This window comes from Wyeomyia smithii, chromosome 3 (assembly GCF_029784165.1).
Source record: "Wyeomyia smithii strain HCP4-BCI-WySm-NY-G18 chromosome 3, ASM2978416v1, whole genome shotgun sequence".
Classification (NCBI taxonomy): Eukaryota; Metazoa; Arthropoda; class Insecta; order Diptera; family Culicidae; genus Wyeomyia; species Wyeomyia smithii.
In genome coordinates, this window is record NC_073696.1 from 188,366,197 (window position 1) to 188,385,660 (window position 19,464).

Here is a 19,464-nt window from a genome sequence, read left to right on the forward strand (position 1 = left end):
CCGACTGGGTGTATTTGAGAAAAAGATTTTCTCGGATTGAAAACACGTGCTGCTCCATGATGCCCGAAAGCCTCCGCCCGCTGCTGCTTGCCAGTGTAGTCTCGTTTGGCAGACGGCAAGTTTAGTTTTCAATTATGTTCTGATTTGCAAAAGCGATTTTGTCGTCGATAGAGCCAAAGGATTAAAGGGTTTACTATGCAAATGGCTGGTGCCGGGAAACGCCCGGGTGTAATTATCTAAACAGAAGATGCCTGAGCCTATGGCAAAACGCCGGCATACGGAGCTAAATTTTTGATGTTTCTGAACTCAATGTGAATATGCGTCCATGCTAATATCAAGTATTCGGGTTAATTTGTGTACTGCTATTTTTCTGCAGTTGTTCCTAAACGATTCAATTATACTAACCAGTTCGAAAAAAATGTTTTGCCTCCAGAGAAATAAATGATTTTTCTATTATATATTGAAAAAACTTTAAAATGTAATTTAATGAAATCCAAAGTTTTAAACAAGCTAAAATATTCATAGGATTAGACATAAACCTCTTGAAAAACCCCATGCTCAAAATACTATACTACAGGGACAGAAGATTTAATTTCACTAAGTACATTTTAATGGTTATATATGACTGCTAGAACTACCGGATAAGTGAGTTAACATGTATCCAGTCAATTTCTCGTCCTATCTCAACACACACTTGCCACGATTTACCAGTTACCGCATGCACACGAATATCACGACGGTATCAGCAAAAAAAAAACAAAGGATTATAATTGGATTGGATTGACTGAGCAGAACAAGTAACAGAATATGGTTTGCCACTGGCAGGGATAGAGTGGGTGGATCATATTCTGTAACGTTTCGCAATGCATGAAAGAGGCACGGTTTTGCACTACACTACGAATAAATGTCTCTAAGCAAGTCTTTAAGCAAGGCAAATTGAGAATCAAATTACCAAGAAAGGGGTTGAAAGATTACCGTAGATCATATTTCCTAAATGAATGACACCCCGCTCAACCCAACGGAACGATTGTCGCAAACCAAAACACGGGTACAGATTTTTGTCGTTATAAATTGTTCGCTCGTGTTCTGCCTGACGTATTCTACCAATGTAAGATGGATTCGACACGCTAAGTGAATGCGGCAATCGGTGCCGGTGCTTGGTTGTGTCGGTGTCTACCAGCTGCTGGAGGCATATCATCCCAAACAGACTGGCAAGAGTCGAATATTATGCAAATAAAGTTGTCAGCCGGAGTTTTTTTTTGCGAACTCCGCCGCACGCTCAACTTGCCGCTGCCTTGCTATGCTGCTATGCTAAATATGTATAGTCAACAGCATGACAGCGATGGCGAGCAAGATTATCGACAACGTTTGTCAGAATCATGGCGTGGCTTGACAAAATGGAGAGCAAGGAGTGAAAAGCAAATGGCTAATAGAAATGCAAATTGGGTGACAAGACATTGAGTCGACAAGCATGCAGTCAACAGTGGCAGAGTAGTAGATCCGGCTGGATTGGAACCGACAGAAGCATTTCGCACAAACATGGAAAGTATTTCTTGCGTAAACCCGAAACTTGAGCAGAAATTTATTCGACATTTTGACAGCTAAGCAGATCCAATTGTACGAATATTGTAATATCAACGAGCGGATAATAGAGTTTTAACTACAATATATCGAATACGCACTTTCACTCCTTAAACCAACTCAGCTCTCGCAAAGGATTGCTATTTCACAGCTTTTCATATAACCAGAGATCATTTTGTATTGATTCCAGACATCACTTGGAAAAATGTTTTGCATATCACCATATGCACCTGTGTAACAAAACCTCTCAACCCAAAGCGCAAGGAATCAATACCCTACGATGATGCCGGAAAGTAAGTTATGGGCTAACCCGGAACCGAGCAATTTCACAGCCTGCAGACTTCACTTAGTAGCACTAGCATTTTCAGTTCCGAACACACACACACGTAACACCACATCTGTATGCACCGGACGAACCGGATGGCTGGATAACCAACAACATAGCAAAACCATACCACAACAGGTGTGATTACTCACTTTCGGGAAACGATTCGACCATTCCGGGGGCTTTATTTTCTTGTTTGGGCAGACAGGCAGACGATGTGAACTTCATTGTGTGTTCTTGTAGGTTTGGCTAGAGAATAGACCAAATGGAAGTGAGTGGGTGTGCTCTAGCTGATGCCTTTTTCTCGTTCGCCGGATCATGGTTAATCCTAGAAAATACTTTTTTGTACTTTTGCTTTCCAAAGCTGCAATAGATAATACAGCGGAAAATTTACGACGGCTGCTAAGTCTCAGTGGTTCACAGCAGGTTAAGGAAATGTTCATGATCGACACGAGAGCAAGATAAAGAAAGCATGACGATGGGAAACAAACACGTGCTTGCAAACGCTATCGAGCTTAGTAAATCATATGTTTTTTCACGTTTCTTGGTAATGTTTAACAATAAACCGAAATTGTAAAGTCTAGATCTTTTGATTGTTAAGCACATATTGTGCTACATGATAAAAAACAACTCATGTTTTGTTAGCTGTACGGTTTGAACTGAAAATGCTAGAGCCTCACATCAATAACGTCATAGTAGAGGAGAACTATACAAAATGCACCAGTTTACAGCGCTCTAATCATTTTTAAGCGACATTGAACGTATGGGATTATTGTAAGATGTATATGTAGGTTTATGACGAAGCTAATTTTAAAACAATATGCTCCAATGCAGAAGGTTAATATGCCCCTAGCAAAAATCGGCACGCGAAGTCTCAGAAGTAAAATCAAAAGCAATGGAAAATGTCCTAAGCTGTCAAGCAATTTGCTGCAGCGCTTCACAGTGCATTCTATTTTTTGAATTTATGAAATAATTTTGAATTTGATCGTTTTTAGGTAAAAGTTGCTGAAAGTTAGTGAAATAAAAAGAAATATTTAAAATATAAAAAATTCCAAATGTATGAGAGTTAGAGAAACTAGACAATTCTACAGTTTTTTTTAAAGTATTTTAGTCATTATGCTAAACTCTATTTAACAAAAACGAAGAAATTCACCATTAAAAGACACAAATTAATAACATGGGCCATTCTCCCCTATACACATTTTTCAATCCATTCAATAAAGGACTGAAAATCGTTCATTTCGGTCGATTGCAGTTATCTTATATATCAACTCGTAGTTAACTGTTTTTCCCTTTTAGAAATATCCATTACTTACCTTACCTTATCAGTCAACTCCAGGCCGAAGTGTCCCTAGTCGTTTCTATTCAATTCGAATCATGGCTGCAGCTAGCTAGCCTCGTCTGCGTAGGCCCCGCAGGTCGCTTTTCATTTGATCGAGCTACCTTCCTTGTTGCTGTCATCCGACAGCCTTGCGACATGCCCAGCCCACCTTCAGATTTTCGCCGTTTGAACGATGAGTGGTTCTCCCCGCAGCTGATGCAACTCGTGGTTCATCCGCCTCCGCCACGATCCATCTTTCATCTGCACTCCACCGCAAATGCAACACAACACCTTCTCTTCGAAAACTCCGAGGGCGCGTTGGTCCTCTACAAGCATGGTCCAAATTTCGTGGTCGTAGAGGATTACTGGTCTGATCAGTGTTTTTAAATGGTCAACTTCGTGCGGCGACGAAGTTTATACGAGCTCCGACGCTCCGAGCTCCGATTTTATATGACGTCTTCCGGAGTCCAAAGTAGGCACGATTTTCTGCCATAAGGCATCGCAGAGTTTCTCTGCTGTTTTTCTTTAATTTCGGTTAGAGGGAAAATTTGCTGCTAAATACCTGAGAGACCAACCTCAGGTAGTGTGGAATTTGACCCACTAAAATCCTTCCAGTCTTCAGGCCATAATACTTACCGGGACGACCCCCAGGTATTGCTTCAGGGAGCGGCTTCTATGCTTTGTGCAACCTCCTGGTTCTATCGAGTCTCCTAGCTAATTAGCTAACTAACATGGAGAATGGCATTTAACTAACACTAGCGTGTCGGCGATAAACCTGTCGCCTGCTTTGCAACTCTATAATTATTTAAGAGGCAGCTGCACAAACTGTCCTCCAGATGTTCGCGTCTTCCCACATCCTCTAAACTAGGTTGCCCGGAATAGTGTCTACCCCGCTTACTGCCATCAGAACGAGGACATACGAAGAAGCAATGCTCAGCAGTCTCTTCCGCATTCACGCACTCGGGGCACATGGGGGACCCCGCATGCCCGAGCCTGTGTAGATACTGCCTAAAGCAACCATGACCTGACAAGATCTGTGTCAGGTGGAAGTTAACTTCTCCATGGCGCCTCCCGACCCATACGGATACCACCGGAATAAGTCGGTGCGTCCATCTACCCTCCGCGAAATTGGACCATTCTCGTATGCCCCTTGTGTCACGTTGGTCGAAGCATTCTACGTCCTTTCTAATGGCTATGCTGATAGGCATCATGCCGGACAGGACGCATATTGCATCATATGACACTGTACGAAACGCACTCGCAACCCTTAGGCACATGAGCCTGTAAGTAATTCCCGGTTTACCACGGACCACACTGGGCCCCCATACCTAAATATGGATGAAACCACGCTGGTAAGAAGTTGACGCTTGCTGCTGTACATCACTGAGCTATTCGAGATAGTGTTACAATAGCCGTTGAAGCTCCCTTGTAGGCATAGTCAACGTGACTCTTCAACGTAAGCTTGTCATCAACCATAACTCCCAAGAGCTTCAAAGATCGCTTTGAGGTAATAGTGCAGTCTCCGACTCTGACCACCGCCTATTGCTCTAATTATCTGCTGGTATCGTTGTCAGCGAACGAACTCGTCTACCACCTCGATTTCATCACCGGTAATCTGAATTCGTGGCGAGAACAAGATCCTGTCTACTGTGGAACCTCTTTCTCTCATGTACTTAATCTTCGACGTGTGTATAGCCGGCCAATCCGCTCGGCTTCAGCCTTAAGTCTGATGTAGATCTCCGTCATCTTCTCAAGAGTTCGTGCTATGATATCAATGTCATCGGGGAAGCCAAAGAGAAAGACCTCCTATCGTGCCTTTACATGGCGATACCCGCCCTACGTAACACACACTCTCCAAACGATGTTAAAAAGCCGTAACCTTGGGGCAAAACACTATTGATATATTGCGAACTATTTCCAATATTCAATATTACGAAGTATGTATCGTGGCATTTTTGGGCACCCTTCTATTCATATCATAGCTCATTGACGTTATATTATCATTGGAGGGTTGTTAACCGGCAGATAAACGATAAATATCAAAATATATCTACCAATAGATCATTGCATACAAAAAATAACCTCACTTTTTTGACATTTCCCACCGGTTTGTTTACAAGGTGTTAGAATTTTTTTCCATTCGCCGTTCAGTGATAAGAGTGAAAATGAACGATACGAATTCGAAAAAATCACAGGAGGGTTGTGTGCAAAGCCACGACCACAAGGATGAAGTAGAATACTTTTACAAGAAAGAAAACCCGGCTGCTTGCGTGTCAGTCATGTTTTAATTTGTTGTTCAATTCAATATTGGATAAGATACCGATCACATCTTGGCGTTATCATTGACAGTGCGAATAAAGTATTCCTTGTGATAAAATAAACAGTGAAAAGCTGTTTTAACACTCAAAACTAGACGGCTCATGTGTTGTCAAAATGAGTCAACTTTTCATTGAATGCATTTACTAGTGCCCGCTATCGCACAGAGATTGCATTTCACTAAAGTGCCTCACTGCATCAGCTGCTATCGATGCTAAACCCGCTGCAACTGCTACGCTATCCGTAGCCATGCCAATGTTTTGGCCGCTATACGCTGCTATTGGTTTCCGCTGTCCCTGCATCAGCTGGCCCAGCTGCTATCGATGCTGAGATCCGCTGCAACTAGTGCACTATCCATTGCTATGCCACAGCTGTGGCCGCTATCCGCCTGGTATCCACTGCACTGCTACTGCTGCTGGTAAGGGAATACTGCTGTTGTCGCTGTCTAGAAAAACAGGCTCTTATATAGGGATGAAAAACCTATCGACAGTTATCGATAGTAGTAGGAAATCATCGATAACTATCGATAGCCATTCCAGTTGATAATTCCCATCCTTACTCTTATACAGACAAATAGCAAATTTAAAATGGCAAGGTCTATGATTCTGTCGACCTTGCTTGGGAAACAATCATATTAACGACTAATCAGATCAGTCAAATTTCGCGCTTCAACAAGGATTGACCATTCTCAATAATAAGTTGCTTGTCATGATTTGAACTTGATAATTTTTGAATTTCGATTTTCCGAAAAATTAATTTTTATGTTGATAATGAAAGCCTTTCGGATGTTGTACTCATGACTGAAGGAAACGATAATTCAGTACGTTCAGAGACAAATATATATCTGTTCCAAATTTCTTGATAGTGTAAATTGATTTAAGAGAAAAAATTAACTCTTCAATTAGGTTTTTATTTCATCCTGAAAATGACAATTTGATGTTTAATTCAATGTCTGATAAGATGCCGATCACATCTTTGCGTTATCATAGGCAGTGCGAATAAAGTATTCCTTGGGGGAAATAAAAACTGAAAAGCTTTCCAGAACGTTCTTTTCGTTGGATGCATTTGCTAGTGTGCCTGCTATCGCTCAGAGACAGCATTTCACTAAAATGCCACACTGCATCAGCTGGCTATGCTTATATAGATGCTGAGACCAACGTCAACCGCTGCGCTATCCCCTTTGCCACAGTAGTGGACGCTACCGTTGCCATCGGTATCCGCTGCCCTGCATCACCTGGTCCTGCTATCGATGCTGAGACGCGCTCCGCTATCCGTTGCCATACCACAGCTGTGGCCGTTATCCGCTGCACTGCTACTGCTGCTGAATCCACTGCTGCTGCTAAGGGAGGACTGCTCCTGTTGAAACAGGCTCTTATATAGGCCAAATTGCACATTTCAAATAGAAAGGTCTATGATTCTGTCGACCGTGCTTGGGAAGCAATCATATAACGACCAATCAGAGGCCGAATTTTTCGTTTCGACAAGGCTTAACTATTTTCAATAGTACAATAGTTTGAATAATAAAATTACAATTATGTGCATTTGGGAAGAATTTTAGAAGATTTTCGATTCTATTGCTGCAAGAACGAAGGAAATCCATCGAATACTAACCGATTTATTAGCATTTGAAATTGGACATATTTTTCACTTTTTTCGATTTTCGATTTTCATTTTACATCCCTATGTAGCCGAACTTCCTGAGAGAAGTATTCTACTTCAAAAATCGAACAACTCTCCGCCTATGCGAATTCGACACACTTCCGTGTTGTCACTTGAGCCGAAAATTTTACAAGCCCACGTAAACAAACCCGCGACCACTGTCAAATCTTTTTCTTTTTCTTTTTTTGTGACGTCACCGTGCAATGATCTATATCCCATAATATCACCGAAATACTTCTCTTAAAAATAAAGTTGACATCCATCGTCTTGACCAACCATGTTAGTTTACCCGGAAAACCGCAATCGTCCGTAATCTGCCATAGTTGACCTTGATCGATCGATCGTACGCCGATTCGAAGGCGATGAACAGATGGTTTGTGGGCACGCTGTATTCACGGCATTTCTGCAAGACCCGGGCACCCATGAATCCCAACTGGTGTTGCCCAACGAAATCCTTCGCAAACGGTGATAGTTGCAGTAATCCTATCACCTTTTTGTAGATGGAGCACGCGGTATCTCCGGTACTACCACCTCCTCCAAATCTTGGCAATAACTCAATGTGGCGCCTCAGCCACCGTGTTTTAACAGCTCACCGGGGAGTTGATCAACTCCAGCTGTTTTCTTAAAAAACAACAGAGCAGACCGATCTCCCTTTACCCTTCTGGAGGTCAGGGGTTGGGATTCTGTCGTCATCTATTGCCACTTCGTCGTCGTCCTGCTTCATCGGCGTTAAGGTAGTCAGTACTGCTTCCTCCTTTCACATTTGTTTGTGAGAAGGTTGCCATCCAGGTCCCTGCACATGTCGGCGTGTGGCACGTAGCCTTTGCGGAGACTGTTCAGCTTCTTATAGAACTTTCATGTGTCATTTGCACAGTAGAGTTCCTCCATCGCCACGTGATCTCGATCTTCATGCTAGAGCTTCTACTACCAAGAGACCGAAGTTTACCTGTTCTGTGCTTGTTGAAAGCACTCAATATTCGCCCTTTTCGGTGTTGCCCGTTCGATGTTGCAACAATCTCACTCGTGCTGCATTCTTCTCTTCCACTAACTGTTTACACTCGTCGTCGAGCCAGTCGTTCCTCCTGTTCGGAGTTATTGTATCCAGGGCCATGATTGATCGAATGTCCCTCCAGTCATCTTTAAGAGTAGCCGCGCCAAGCTGCTTTTTCGTTGGTGGTGCTGAGGCCAGCTGCTGCGCGTACTCTTGTGCAACTTCAGCGTTACGTATTTGCTCGATGTTTGGCCGCAGCGAGCGACTCCAGAAATCGGAAATCACCCTCTTGGAGTTCACTTATTTTTCACCTTACATACTCGAAAAACACCAAAAATGGCCGAAATCGGAATGATTGCGATAGGAAAATCAGCTCCAAAAGCCATTTAGAAATTCCAGATGATGACTTCGGGTTTCCGGAAAACAGTCAAAATTGGCCAATTCTTTCTATCTTCTTCTTCTTATATAAACATATAAAAATTCAGCTCTGTCTGTCTGTCTGTCTGTCTGTCTGATTCATATAGACTTCAAAACTACTGATCGACTAAACTGATCGACGTTTGAGGCTCTCTTACTTCCCAACAAACAGGGTCAGAGGGAAATGAGAATATGTATATGTAAGCTCTCTCATTCCTCTTAATGACAATATTTTTTTGTTTTGTTTATGCATGCCCAGTTCTGGGAACATAGGACTATACAAGAGAACTGGATATGCTCAGTAGGGCTACGCCAACCTAAACGCTTTATAAAACCAAGCGTCAAGAATAGCCAGCAATTGCTTAGTTTAAATAAAAAGGGACTAATAACAATTACCGGACTGTTTACAGGACACTGTCCAAGTAAGCATCACCTGAAACAAATTGGTCAGTCAGATGACGAAATTTGTCGTCTCTGCGGGTTCGAATGTGAAACCGCAGAACATTTGCTCTGCCATTTCAGTGCACTAATACAGCGCAGAATAAGAGCCTTTGGAAAAGGAACTTTGGAGCCTTTTGAGGTCAGGTCTGCGAGTCCTAATGAGGTAATACATTTCATACGAAATTCAGTGCATAATTGGGAGAAAGGGTGCGTTCAAAATGGCGTCGAAACAAGGAGGAAAACAACACAATATTTCATTTGCATTGCATTGCATTGCACAACAATTTTGACACAAAAGTTCACGGTAAACCGTTTTGAAAGCGAAAATCTTCCGATTACGACTGTGTATAATTTCCAGCAAACCTCAACAACAATCCGCCAGTAAGGTAGTGGAAGACCGACCAGGGTAGTGGACAGAAAAGGACTTTTTCCTTCTTGCCAAATCATGGTTCAAGCCTAGTGGCTTTGCTATCAATCAAGAAGTACACCAGAACAAATGTTTGAACAAAATTTTGATTCTAATTTTTCAAAAACATCATACCAGTGAAAGGTATGTGTTGATGGTACACCCTGTTGCGAAGGGGGGGTCCATCCAAACTCCAGTTGCGAAGGGGCGCAAGATTAGCCACGAAACGGCACGATAGCCGGTGATAGAATAAAACAATAGGCAGTAGAATCGTTAGCGTGCAGTTGAGAAGTCAATAAGTGGAATTTCATCTGGAACGCATAGAGGCTGTTTGTTGGCGTCAAATTTGTGTCATCGTAAGTGGTCTTGTAAAATAGTTTTTTTGTCTTAAATAAAGCATGTTTAAAATCAATCCGTATAGCCTTTAGACAGGAAAGCCGGACTGTAGTTTGTAACGTGAGTCTGTTGTTGAGAAACTAAATGTAGGTAAATTAGTGTGAAATTTTTGTGGTTAAGTACCATTTATGTTAATAAATTTTAGTTCGAGTTATTGGGAAAACCTCTACTGTGTGGAATCATTTCTCCGAACCGACGGTCGAAGCAACATTCTCGAAATTTACTTTGATTATGGAAACAACCTACAAGTACCCGTGCTGTGACGGTGATGAGCAATGCGACGGCAGTGTTCAGTGCGAAAGATGTGAGGAATGGTACCATTTCGGATGCGCCGGTGTCGATGATTCTATTGCGGAGGAAGTCTGGTTCTGTACGACGTGCATCGGAAAGGATAGCTCAGCCCGTCAGTCATTGGGCGCACCAGGAAAGACAAAAATTCACCCGGTAGTGATCGAACATCAGCCGGCCGAAGGTGGTACTAATAAAGAGGTCGGTGAAATAGCAAGTAAGGAAAAAGCGTCAAAATCTCGTCGCATTAGTAGAGAAAGAGCACAGGATAATAGTGACTGTAGCGAATCAGAGCAGGATGAGCAAATTTCGAATGATAATGAACCTCGACGTGAAATACACGAAAAGGTAGACGATAGGGTAAAAGCATTAACTGGTTTGATAGAGAAGTTGCAAAATAGTCAAAGTCAACCACCGCGCGTAGAATTTAATGATTTGCGTGGGCGTCGGCTTCAAAAAAGTGTCAGTGTACCGTCAAAGAAATCTACTGCGACACACGTTTGCGCGTTGAGGAGAATGCTTGAGTTGGAGGAGAAAAAGAATAAGTTAGATGAGCTCGAAGAGGAAAATCAACTTAAAATTCTAGAGCTGCAGCGAAAGTGGATTGTTAGGCGGAAGGAAGCGCTGGAAAAAAGGATGCAGTTAGAAAAGACGATCAACCAGATTGCCGAAGATGATTCGGACACAGCAGGTGAAGATGTAGATGGATCGATATGCAGTCTCGGGACGGTGCTGCCAGAGAAGCGATCTACAAGGAATTCAAATGCGGGTAAAATTGTTCCACGGAAACAACATACCGAGGACAGCAATCAGGATCAGTATGACCGATTTCTAAAACATCTGGATGAACTGAATAACAGCAAGAGTTTGACATCAGCAAGCAAGAAACACACGATGAAAAGTTCGAAACGTTCCTCGAAGAATGGACGTCCGTCATTTGAAAAAGACGATGATAACCTGGAGTCTTCGATGGGCGAGAAAGACTCTGATGATGAAATTAATGCGGATGGACCAACTCGGCTTCAAATAGCGTCTCGACAAGTGTTTCCAAGAACCTTGCCCAAGTTTTACGGTGCAGCCGAAGAGTGGCCGGTATTTATTAGTGCCTACGAGCATGCAAATCAGTCATGTGGATTTACCAATGCTGAGAACCTGGTTCGGTTGCAAGAAGCCTTGAGGGGTAGAGCGTTGGAGACTGTTCGAAATCGCCTACTTTTGCCAGAGAACGTCCCATTGATTATAGAGAAGCTACGGAAAAGATTCGGCAACCCGGAAATTTTGTCGACTAGGTTGGCTAAGCGGATTCAACAGCTAGATGGACCAAGCTCGGAGAGCTTGGAAGGCGTAATTGAATTCGGTAGTGCTGTTGAAGAATTTAGTCAGCACCTTAAAGCGGCTGGATTAGTTGACCATCTTAAGAATCCGATTCTAATGCAGAGTCTAGTTCAAAAACTGCCAACGTATTATGCCATGGAGTGGGTAGACTATAAGCGCCGCGCTAAAACGGTGGATTTGAAGACGTTTGGGGCGTTTATGGAAGGTCTCGTGGAAAAGGCGTTGGAGGCAACATTTGAAAAGACTGATTTAGATGGAAAGGTGAAAGGGAAAGAGAAGCCGAAGTTGAAGGCCTTCGTTCACGCCACAGATGTGGGAAACCAAGAGAGTCAGCGAAACCAAAAGGAAGCTAAAAAAGGGTTAGAGCAAAAGTCGTCAAATCAGCAGCGACAACGAGAATATAACTGTTCAGTCTGTCAGAAACCGGGGCACTATGGAAGAAGCTGTCAGGAATTCTTGAAGCAGAGCGTTGAAGAGCGGTGGAAAACTGTAAAGCGATTGAACCTGTGTCCACTTTATCTGTACGACCACGGACAGAGATCTTGTCGGATTAGAATGCGCTGTAAAGAAGATGGTTGTCTTGAGCAGCATAACACTTTGCTACATTCGAGTGGAAGTGCTGCGCAAATCCGAGCGCAGTGTAACAGTCATCGGGAGAAGGTTAGTGCAGTACTGTTCAGAATGGCTCCAGTAACGCTGCACCACGGTAGGAAGGCGGTTGACGTTCTCGCTTTGATCGACGAAGGATCATCCATAACTATGGTAGATAGTGAAGTGGTCGAATTGTTGGGAGCTGATGGACCAGTGGAACCCCTGCAGATGTGCTGGACGAATGGTGTGCAACGTACGGAGAACCAGTCGAAAAAGGTGAAATTAGAAATTTCAGCCAAAGATTCACCATATCGCTATGACTTGTCGGAAGTTCGTACTGTGTCAAGATTGGATTTACCAGTACAACAGGTAGATGCCAGAGAGCTGAAACAGCGGTTTGATTATTTGAAGGACATACGACTTCCCAGTTACAAAATAGCTGCACCGAAAGTGCTAATTGGAATCGACAATGCTCATTTGATCGCTCCACTGGAATCCCGACATGGAGATTCTGGTGAGCCTGTGGCAGTTCGTTGCAATCTTGGCTGGATGGTGTACGGGCCGAGACCGAGTGTCTCCAGTAGCGTGAACTTCCTGGGTCATCATCGATGCATGTGTGAGAAGTGCAGTATAGCAGATCAAAGGCTAGACGAAGCCTTGAAGCAACAGTATGAGTTGGAGGAAGTCGGAAATCCGGCAATTCGGTTAGAGTCCAACGAAGATCGTAGAGCGCGTGAAATCCTAGAAACTACAACAAAGAGAAATGGAGAACGGTTTGAAACTGGACTACTCTGGAGGAGAGATGATGTGTGTCTTCCAGAAAGCTTCGATATGGCTATGAAACGCTTGCGTAGTTTGGAAGCTCGGATAAACCGTAACCCCGGAGTGCGAGAAAATTTGGAAAAGCAGCTGGAAGAGTATGTCACGAAAGGTTACGCTCATCGTATCACCAAGCGCGAATTGGAAGAGACACCCCGGGGAAAGGAGTGGTATCTGCCACTGAACTATGTGGTACATCAGAAGAAGCCAGACAAGGTACGATTAGTGTGGGACGCAGCAGCGAAAGCTCACGGAGTCTCGCTTAATGATTGCCTGTTGAGAGGGCCAGATATGGTAACCTCATTGCCAACGGACATAAATGGGTTTCGTGAGAAACATATCGCGTTCGGAGGTGACATCAGAGAAATGTATCACCAAGTGAAGATTCGTTCGGAAGATCAACAAGCTCAGCGTTTTCTGTTCCCAGGCCCCGATGGAGATGTACAAATCTACGTTATGGATGTTGTAATCTTTGGTGCAAGCTGCTCGCCGTGCTCTACCCAGTACGTTAAAAATTTGAATGCGCGAGAGCATTCTGAGGTGTATCCGGAAGCTGCAAATGCGATCGTCCGAAAACACTACGTTGACGACTACTTCGACAGCACTGAAACTGAAGCGCGGTCAAGCTGGCGAAAGAAGTTAGGAAAGTGCACGCGAATGGAGGTTTCGAGATACGAAACTGGGTCAGTAACTCTGAAAAGTTTCTAGAGGCGCTAGGAAAGTCGAGAAATGAGCTGAAGCCACTAGAAGTGAACAAATCGAGTGAGACGGAACGGGTCTTAGGGATGTTATGGGACCCTAAAGGCGATAATTTCATATTCTCGACAGCGATTCGGTCGGACCTCCAGCCATATATTCAAGAGGGTGCTTGGCCCACGGAACGGATAGTGCTAAAATGTATTGCGAGCATGTTCGATCCGAAACAATTCTTGGCACCGCTCCTGATACAAGGTCGAATTTTCATGCAGGACTTGTGGCGTAGCGGCATAGGTTGGGACGACAAGGTCACGAAACCTCATTACGAAAGGTGGATACAGTGGACGCGGTTATTCTATCTAATTGAAGCGATTAAAATTCCGCGATGTTATCTCGGTGGACTGAGTTCGACTGCATATGAGTCGGTGCAGTTGCATGTATTCACTGATGCTGGAGAGGCAGCCTACGGATGTGTTGCCTATTTTAGATTTGAGCAAGCGGGGGTCGTTCACTGCGCGTTCGTGGAGGCAAAGGCGAAAGTAGCACCATTGGAGTATCTTTCTACACCACGCATGGAATTAGAAGCAGCTACTCGCGGCGCAAGTTTGGTGAAGACAATTTGTGAAGGTCATTCCTTCCCAATTTCAAAACGGTTTCTGTGGTGCGATTCAGACACTGTGGTGTCGCGGGTTAAATCCGATCAACGAAAGTTTAAACCATTCGTAGCGCACCGGATAGGTAAGATCCTGAGCTTAACAAACCCTGAAGAGTGGCGATGGGTAGGAACAAAAGAAAATCCCGCAGATGATCTTACAAAGTGGGGTAAGGAAACAGAGATAAAGTCGCGTAGTTGATGGTTCCTGGGACCAGAATTTCTGTATCAAGATGAATCAAAGTGGCCAAAACAGAAACGTTCCATGGTGGAAAACACGGAAGAACTTCGCGCAAGTGTGCTGTTGCATCACATATCGTTGCCTGGCGGGTTGGAGAAGATGATTGAGCGGGTTTCCCGGTGGACCGTGATGGTTCGAACTGTCGCAACGATGTACCGTTTTGTATCCAACTGTCGTCAACGGAAGATGAAGATGGAGATCGAGGTGTTACCAATCGTTGTAAAGCGAACGAAGGGTGCAGCTCTCCCAGCTACTGTGATACCCTTGCGGCAGGAGGAGTATGAACTAGCAGAGACATTGTTGTGGAGAATTATGCAGGCAGAGGCATTTGCGGACGAAATGAAAACACTTGTGAAAAACAAGGATTCACCTGCAAACCAGGAGATACTGTTAGCGAAATCGAGCCCGATATACCGTTTGTCACCATTTTTGGATGAGGATAATGTGTTGAGGATGGAAGGCCGAACCGAAGCGGCTGACTATGTGGCATTTGATGTCAGATTTCCAATTATGGTATGGTAGCCTTCAAGCGTTACGAACATCTATTTCTGTACCGTTTGTCACAAAACTACTTTTTCTGCTGTCACAGTTTGCTTCACTTAGCTTTGGGACACAATTAATGTACTAGAAATTGCTCAAAACTCTCTGATCTGCTATTATTAATTGCAGTCAACATTTAGCCGGTTTGCCCGAATCTACATGAGATAAGGGTAAACTGCCCATTTTTCGGGTGCCAGTGCCAGTGATGTTGGTAACGCGTCAAATGTATGGTAGCTGACAGCGATGCCATTCCCGTGGTTCATAGAGAGACTGTTTTTCCTCGCCGGTTCGTCTACGATGTGTCGAAAGCAGCAGTCGAAAAACTGCTAGAAACAAATCAAAGCAAACAGTCGTAGACAAGTGCTGCGATTGTTTTCCTTGAGAATTGAAGTGAAAATATCGTTACTAAGCAGCCGAAACTATAATCAACAAGTCTTAGAAAAGTTTCATATGGTTTTTTCTTGCGGAGGAGCAGAACCTATTCGAGTTTCGCTAGGTAAGTTTACGATCCGATGTTCGATGGTTCAGGTTAATTGATTTCATTTTTTCACAGGTAATTCTTAGAACTTCTTTTCCAAATATGGTCAACATACCTGGAGATGAAGAAATCATTCCACAGCAGGTTCATATCTTCCTCCAGCATGATACGACTTGTGGCCTTAATACCGGGAGAAGGCTGCCCGCAACTTGACATCCCGCCTAATGAAGTCCCCTAGCTCCTGAAACTATGAAGAAAAGTGAATTTATGGTATTCAAACGCGCGCTTCTGTCAGCCACGGTTGGCTTGATTTCCTTCTTTCGTTTGTGGACGTCCAGCTTCTAGGTGAAACTTCAGAAAGGCGCGAGTTCGGTTCCGGATCCCACCATCGGCGTTTCGATCGACTTTTGCAAATAAAGATCAGCACTCTTGGCAACGCTTCCCCATTGACCGGATGCTTCTAGACGATGAATTGCTCACAGCGCCCGGTTTCATTCATACTGGAACGGGTTAAACGAGAAAGAAATCGAACAGTATCTAGTTATGATCTTATTTGTGATTGTTTTATCTGATCTAATACAGGTACTAATACTTTTTTGCTTAAAAAATTATTGAGTCCATTTAGCGTTACCCAGGTTGCACCACGGGGAGGCGGACTCTTTTGCAACCCACACGCACACACACTACAGACATACATGATACATACACACTTTTATTCGTTCACTACACACGCACACCTATTTCTAACTTATATTCCTAACTTTGCACTTCTTATTTTGTACTTTTAATTTCGAACTTATAATTTGTTATCTCACTTCTCTAATATCCAATTATTTATCATTTTCCCAGTACACAATTTCAACTAAATAATCATCTACTTAAAATTTTGAATTCAATTTTTATGATTTAGCCTCACAACTTTCAAACCTGTCCCTTGTAATTTCAAATATCTTATTTTTAATTACTCTAGCTAATACTATTTTATCATTACAAACTACAAACATATTTATAAATACACACACACATGATAAGAGGATAAGGATAGGACGTAGTTCTCCCTCGATGATTCTACGCCCATTATCCTTCCTCCATTCATTTATTATCCAACCATCCATCATCCGAACGTTCGCAAAAACAATTCTAAAACAAACTAACAACAAACGAACAAATAAATTAACTATAATCAACAACTAAAAAGAACAAACAACAACGAAATTGAACAAACACCTGAACAAAACGGAACTCAAACAATAGTAACAAAAGTAACGATTTCGACATCGCAGAACGACTCTTCCACCGTCCTAAAATCTGGAAAAAGATCCTCAGGGTACTCGAATTCGTACCGCTGGTATGAACAATCGTCATCGGTATCATCATCCCGGCATGGGACACAACATGCCACGAACTTCTGCATTAACTTTCGCCAAAAACTCATTTTTTCGACAGCTAGTAAAGAAATGCGTCCGTTCCCACCTTATCCTTATCCTCTTATGCTGATAATAGCGCTCGTCAAAGCCAGGTTTGCTGCGATTGAAAATCGGTAGTTTTGTTTGTTCGTCGCTAGGTCTATTTTGCATTTGCAACATCGCTTCAATTGCACTGTTTCCTATGATAGTTTTTTTTTTCAGCTACACCTGCTGCACAAAGTGGACCTGCTAAGACTTTCGGAAGAATGAATACATTTTGGAAGCTGTTTTAGAAATAATTTTATTGAAAAATAAATTGAGATTATTTAGCACACACATATTTTATCTTATTAGTCGTTTTGATTGCCGAGATTTTACGCTCCATGTGATCTACTGCACCGCAGGCTAAGACCAAGTACCAGGAGTGGATCTGTCGAAATTGCCGAAATATTGTGCTGGATTTTCCCTCGTGTCATCTATTGATCGATAACATTTGCTGCTGCCTCGATGCTATGCAGCCGTTTAAAACCAAAACGCGCCGTTTACACAAAGGAGTTGTTATATCGTTGTTACATAGCCGAATATAATTAACAAGGAATTTGTCATTTCGTTTTTTTTTTTCGGAGGAGCAGAACCTGTTAAACTTAGAGGTAAGTTTTGATCCGATGTTTGATGATAAATTGATTATTTTTTCTCGTTTAGGTAACTTGGTAACATAAATACAACACGGTCTGCCCGATTTCCTTCCAATCCTGTGTGGAAGTCCAGGTGAAGCCTCGGATAGAAGCGAGTCCGATTCCTCGCCCTAACATGATGATAGTCAATTTCCGCCTTTGTCGGTAACCGAAACCGGCTCTTGCGAATGAAGAACTGCATTTGTGGCAATGGTTCACCATTAAACAGATGCTCTAAAGCGACGATTGTCGTTGCAACACCTTTGTGTGGACGGCGCGTGTTTTGGTTTTGTACTGAAGAACGGCTGCATAGCATTGAGGCTGCAAACGAGGCAGCAGCAAATGTAAGGGGAGATCCACCAATGCATGCACAATATTTCAACAGATCAACTCCTGGTACTTGGTCTTTGCCTCCGGTGCAGTAGAACACATGAAGCGTAAAAATCCTTTTTTTTGTCGCTGCAGAATTAAGAATGTGCGTTCTCGGTTAAGCTGTTATCTGCAGGTAGTGTGTCAGAGCAGTGAGATAAGTGCTCGGACAGGAGAATGGATGTTTTTGCAGTGATGATCTGCGAAATGATAACGGCCAAACAGCGTTTCGAATTAAATTTTTATGATTTGCACTCCATTAGGAATTTCGTTGGTACACACGGCACACTGCCCTCCTGAAACATTCTGGGGACTCGATATTGCTGTCCGATATTCTCGGTTGCCATCAGAGGAGTGCTGCCGTCGAAATTTTGCCTACCAATCATAAATTCATCATGGCATCAAAATTAAATTTAAAATGCTTACACGCAATATAAGATTTTCATTGAAAGTGCACATTATACTGAAAACAAACGTTAAGGCTTGGTTTCTCCATTGATAAACATATTTATTCGAAAATAGGTCAGTAGCAATTAAAGGACGTTTACTCTATTTCAGCTATTTTAGGGCAAATCAACTAAAAAGTATAGGTACCAGAATTGTTGGTACTAGAATCAATAAGTGATATATAAAAAATGTAAGCAGTTCGACAGAAATATGGTTGCCATATCTCCATTTTTATTGACAGCATGCTTAGAGCGAATTTCCAGAAATTTGGGTGTGGAACTTCTCGGGGCAATAACCACCACATTAAACCGATCAAATGCGATGCCTTGGTGTTGCATTGGGATGGCAGAATCGATGAATTTCAGTAAAGAATCGGTGTTACATAAGCGATAACATGAATGTTCAGGTAGGATGCTTCAGTAACTGGCTGGTGATTAGTCAATGGATCAGTGACGATTAGGATACGCGGCTCACGAAACATCGGTTTAATCTGATTGGAAAATGCACCTTGCGTAAAGCGATCACCAATCGGCCCGCTGTCGTAACGGACGAGATGAAATAGCAAACACTTCGCCGGAATATTCAATACTTAGGCATGAAACATGCTGAACGCCAACGCGACCGATCGAATGAGATTCTTGCCGTAGGTTAATGAACAACTCTACTCACGGCTGTTTATTAACCTTCGGCAAGAATCTCGCCCGTTCGCTCACGTTGGCGTTCAGCTTGTTTCAGGCCTAACAGAAAGCTAACCCGGTGGCATCACTGACGTTTACGTTCAACATGAGTGAAGCAGGGGGCTCTTGTGGCTGTCAAACTCCATACATTTTCCATCTACCACTCATTGATTCTGATACCAGCGTTTCTGGTACCCACTTTTTGGTTGGTTTGCCCTAAAACAAGTGAAATAGTGTAAACGTCCCATTTTTTCGGTAGACTTATTCTCGAGTAAATGTCGTTTTAGATGGAAAAAACAAGAGCTCAACATTTGTTTTCAGTACAATGTGCACTTTCAATGAATAAGATAAGTTTTATAAGTATTTGAAATGAAATATCACCGCCGTGATGAATATAT

General features: G+C 42.9%; 1 protein-coding gene and 1 long non-coding RNA gene across 9 annotated transcripts in view; both read left to right on the forward strand.

The window, feature by feature from the left end:
- LOC129726848 (protein couch potato) overlaps positions 1 to 19,464 on the forward strand; it is a 460,447-nt gene that overhangs the window by 404,994 nt on the left and 35,989 nt on the right. The gene's annotated exons all lie outside the window — the stretch shown is intronic.
- On the forward strand, positions 15,264 to 17,178 carry LOC129726850 (uncharacterized). The gene is made up of 3 exons (XR_008728422.1): positions 15,264 to 15,511; positions 15,569 to 16,075; positions 17,122 to 17,178. It is a non-coding gene; the product is annotated as an uncharacterized LOC129726850 (long non-coding RNA).